This window comes from Arachis stenosperma, chromosome 5 (assembly GCF_014773155.1).
Source record: "Arachis stenosperma cultivar V10309 chromosome 5, arast.V10309.gnm1.PFL2, whole genome shotgun sequence".
Taxonomy (NCBI): Eukaryota; Viridiplantae; Streptophyta; class Magnoliopsida; order Fabales; family Fabaceae; genus Arachis; species Arachis stenosperma.
This window is the reverse complement of record NC_080381.1, coordinates 55,317,492-55,322,732: the sequence shown is the minus strand read 5'-3', so window position 1 is coordinate 55,322,732 and position 5,241 is coordinate 55,317,492. Positions and strand designations below refer to the sequence as shown.

The 5,241-nt window shown below is 36.0% G+C and overlaps 1 non-coding gene across 1 annotated transcript; it reads left to right on the top strand.

The window, feature by feature from the left end:
• Nucleotides 1-2,239: 2,239 nt before the first annotated feature.
• Nucleotides 2,240-2,343, top strand: LOC130983701 (small nucleolar RNA R71). The gene has a single exon (XR_009087679.1). It is a non-coding gene; the product is annotated as a small nucleolar RNA R71 (small nucleolar RNA).
• Nucleotides 2,344-5,241: the final 2,898 nt, after the last annotated feature.

The following is a 5,241-nucleotide window of genomic DNA, read 5'->3' as shown; positions in this document are numbered from 1 at the left end:
GTTAAAGAATCCAAGAGATAAACATTAGAGCTCGTTTGCTTGTAGAACATGAGTGGTTGTCAGTCACTTTGTTCATGAGTGAGAATGATGATGAGCGTCACATAATCATCACATTCATCATGTTCTTGGGTGCAAATTGAATATCTTGGACAAAGAACAAGCGGAATTGAATAGAAGAACAATAGTAATTGCATTAATACTCGAGTACGGCAGAGCTCCACACCTTAATCTATGGTGTGTAGAAACTCCACCGTTGAAAATACATAAGAACAAGGTAAGGCATGGCCGAATGGCCAGCCTCCCAATGATCTAAGAACTAGATGTCCAAAGATGATCAAGGATCTAAAAAATCCAAAGAGAAAAATACAATAGTAAGAGGTCCTATTTATAAGAAACTAGTAGCCTAGGGGTACAGAGATGAGTAAATGACATAAAATCTACTTCCGGGCCCACTTGTGTGTGCTTGGGCTGAGCATGAAGCAATTTCGTGTAGACTCTTCTGGAGTTAAACGCCAGCTTTTATGCCAGTTTGGGCGTTTAACTCCCATTAGGTGCCAGTTGCCGCGTTTAACGCTGGAATTTCTGAGGGTGACTTTGAACGCCGGTTTGGGCCATCAAATCTTGGGCAAGTATGGACTATCATATATTGCTGGAAAGCCCAGGATGTCTAATTTCCAACGCCGTTAAGAGCGCGCCAATTGGCTTCTGTAGCTCCAGAAAATCCACTTCGCGTGTAGGGAGGTCAGAATCCAACAGCATCTGCAGTCCTTTTCATCTCTGGATCAGATTTTTGCTCAGGTCCCTCAATTTCAGCCAGAAAATACCTGAAATCACAGAAAAACACACAAACTCATAGTAAGTCCAAAAAGTGAATTTTAACTAAAAACTATTAAAAATATACTAAGAACTTAACTAAAACTACTAAAAACATACTAAAAACAATGCCAAAAAGGGTACAAATTATCCGCTCATCAGTCTGCTAATTGTAATGAGAACAAGGCAGGTTGTACCTCAATGATCCTCAGCTTCTCCATTACAGAGAGTGGCATAAGATTTATCCCTGACCCCAGATCACATAGAGCTTTTTCAAAGGTCATGGTGCCTATGGTACAAGGTATTAAGAACTTGCCAGGATCTTGTCTCTTTTGAGGTAAAATTTTCTGAATCCAGGTGTCTAGTTCACCAATGAGCAGGGAGGTTCACTTCCCTAGTCTTACCAAACAACTTGGCATTCAGCTTCATGATATCTCTAAATTTGAGCAACTTGCTCTCCAGTCATCTTCATCCTCTTCAGGAAGAATAGTTTTCAGAGCTCATGAATGGCAGAAGGAGATTTAATGGAATCTCTATGGTCTCTATATGAGCCTCAGATTCCTTTGGATCCTTAATAGAAAACTCCTTCTTGCTTGAGGGACGTCCCAGGAGGTCTTCCTCACTAGGATTTTTGTCCTTCTCCTACCTTGTGCATTCGGCCATATTGATTATATCAATGGCCTTGCACTCTCCTTTTGGATTCTCTTCTGTATTGCTTGGGAGAATACTGTGAGGAGTTTCAATGACTTTCTTACTCAGCTGGCCCACTTCTGCCTCCAGATTTTTGATGGAGGATCTTGTTTCACTCATGAAACTGAAAGTGGCCTTTGACAGATCAGAAACTAGATTGGCTAAATTAGAAGTATTTTGTTCAGAATTCTCTGTCTGTTGCTGAGAATATGATGGAATAGGCTTGCTATTGCTCAGCCTATTGCGTCCACCATTGTTAAAGCCTTGTTGAGGCTTTTGTTGATCCTTCCATGAGAAATTTGGATGATTTCTCCATGATGAATTATAGGTGTTTCCATAAGGTTCACCCATGTAATTTACCTCTGCTATTGCAGGGTTCTCAGGATCATAAGCTTCTTCAGAAGCTGCCTCTTTAGTACTGTTGGATGCATTTTGCCATCCATTCAGACTTTGAGATATCATGTTGACTTGCTGAGTCAACACTTTATTCTAAGCCAATATGGCATTCAGAGCATCAATTTCAAGAACTCCCTTCCTCTGAGGTGTCCTATTATTCATGGAATTCCTCTCAGAAGTGTACATGAATTGGTTATTTGCAACCATGTCAATGAGTTCTTGAGCTTCTGCAGGTGTTTTCTTTAGGTGGATGGATCCACCTGCAGAATGGTCCAATGACATTTTCGAAAATTCAGATAGACCATAATAGAATATATCTAATATGGTCCATTCTGAAAATATGTCAGATGGACACCTTTTGGTCAACTGCTTGTATCTTTCCCAAGCTTCATAGAGGGATTCACCATCTTTTTGTTTGAAGGTCTGAACATCCACTCTAAGCTTGCTCAGCTTTTGAGGAGGAAAGAATTTATCCAAGAAAGCCGTGACCAGCTTATCCCAGGAGTCCATGCTATCCTTAGGTTGTGAATCCAACCATATTCTAGCTCTGTCTCTTACAGCAAAAGGGAAAAGCATGAGTCTGTAGACTTCAGGATCAACTCCATTCGTCTTAACAGTCTCACAAATCTGCAAGAACTCAGTTAAAAACTGGTAAGGATCTTCTGATGGAAGTCCATAAAACTTGTAGTTCTGTTGCATTAAAGCAACTAGTTGAGGCTTAAGCTCAAAATTATTTGCTCCAATGGCAAGAATGGAGATGCTTCTTCCATCAAATTTGGACGTTGGCTTTGTGAAGTCACCAAGCATTCTCCTTGCATTATTGTTGTTGGGTGCGGCTGCCATCTCCTTCTCTTGTTCTAATGTTTCTGAAAGGTTACCTTTAGATTGTTGTAGTCTAGCTTCTCTGAGTTTTCTCTTCAGAGTCCTTTCAGGTTCAGGATCAATTTCAACAAGAGTACCTTTTCCTTGCTCCTGCTCATATGAAAGAGAAGAAAACAAAAAAAGAAGAGGAATCCTCTATGTCACAGTACAGAGATTCCTTTATGTTAATAGAAAAAGAAAGGGGAGAAGAATGTAGAAGAGTGGGTTCGGATATTTAGATGGAGAGAGGTGAAGAGAAGTGTTAGTAATTTAAATAATTAAATAAAATAAGTGAGAAGGGATAGATAATTCGAAAATAATTTTAAAAAGGGGTTAGTAATTTTCGAAAATTGATATAATTAAAATTAAAATTTAGAAAAGAATTTTTGAAAAAGAGGTGAGATATTTTCGAAAATTAGAGAGGGAAAAGTAGTTAGGTGGTTTTGAAAAAGATAAGAAACAAAGAAAAAGTCAAATAGTTAGTTGAAAAAGATATTAAAATCAAATTTTAAAAAGATAAGAAGATAAGAAGTTAGATAAGATATTTTAAAATCAAATTTTTTTTTTAAAAAAAAGATAAAATTTTGAAAAGGATATGATAAAAAGATAAGATAAGAAGATGTGATAAAAAGATATGTTTGAAAAAGATTTAATTTTTAAAATTAAAATTAATTACTTAACTAACAAGTAACTACAAGATATGATTCTAGAATTTAAAGATTGAACCTTTCTTAACAAGAAAGTAACAAACTTGAAATTTTTGAATCACTCACATTAATTGTTAGTGAGTTTTCGAAAATTTTGATATAAAGATAAGAAAAAGATTTTGAAAATATTTTGAAAAAGACTTTTGAACTTTTCGAAAAATAGAAAAAAATGAAAAAGATATAATTTTTGAAAAAGATTTTGAAAAGATAAGATTTTTAAAATTTTGAAAATTTGACTTGACTTGTAAGAAACAACTAATTTTGAAAATTTTTGACCAAGTCAACCCAAAATTTCGAAAATTTGGAGAGAAAAAAGGAAAAGATATTTTTTTATTTTTTTGAATTTTTAATTATGAGAGAGAAAAACACAAACATGACCCAAAACATAAAAATTTTGGATCAAACACATAATGCATGCAAGAACACTATGAATGTCAAGATGAACACCAAGAACACTTTGAAGATTATGATGAACATCAAGAACATATTTTTGAAAAATTTTTGATGCAAAGAAAACATGCAAGACACCAAACTTAGAAATATTTAATGCATGGACTCTAACAAACGAAAAATGCATATGAAAAACAACAAACAACACAAAGCAAGAAAACATCAAGATCAAACAAGAAGACTTGTCAAGAACAACTTGAAGATCATGAAGAACACTATGAATGCATGGAATTTTCGAAAAAAATAATGCATAGATTTTAAAAACATGCAATTGACACCAAACTTAAAAATTGACTCAAGACTCAAACAAGAAACACAAAATATTTTTGATTTTTATGATTTTATTAATTTTTTTTGGATTTTTATAAATTTTTTTCAAAAACAAGGTTGAAAAAAAACGAAAAAGAAAAGAAAAATTTCGAAAAAGATTTTTGAAAAGAAAATTACCTAATCTGAGCAACAAGATGAACCGTCAGTTGTCCATACTCGAACAATCCCCGGCAATGGCGCCAAAATCTTGGTGGACGAAATTGTGATCCTCAAAGTTGGTCTCTTTGTATTTGTATGAAATCAAAAATACCCCAAAGAGATCATGGTGTGATGAATTGGGATCTTAATAATCCCTGGTGTGATCATAACTCCGTTCAACTTAACCAGCAAGTGTACTGGGTCATCCAAGTAATACCTTACGTGAGTAAGGATCGATCCCACAGAGATTTTCGGTATGAAGCAAGCTATGGTCACCTTGTAAATCTCAGTTAGGCAGATTAAATGGTTATGGATTTCGAAAATTAATAATAAACAGAAAATAAAATAGGATAGAAATACTTATGTAAATTAATGGTGGGGATTTCAGATAGGCGTGTGGAGATGCTAGAATCCTCTCGAATCTCTACTTTCTTATTACATTCATCCAATCCTTCTTACTCCTTTCCATGGTAAGCTGTATGTAGGGCATCACCGTCTTCAATGGCTACTTTTCATCCTCTCGGGAAAATGGTCCTATGCGCTATCACTGCATGGCTAATCGTCTGGAGGCATCACCCTTGTCGATGGCTACATCCCATCCTCTCAGTGAAAATGGTCCTATGCTCTGTCACAGCACGGCTAATCATCTGTCGGTTCTCAATCAGGTTGGAATAGAATCCCTTGATTCTTTTGCGTCTGTCACTAACGCCCAGCCTTCAGGAGTTTAAAGCTCGTCACAGTCATTCAATACCGGAATCCTAGTCGGAATACCACAGACAAGGTTAGACTTTCCGGATCCCCATTAATGCCGCCATCTATCTAGCTTATACCACGAAGATTCTGTTGGGGAATCTAA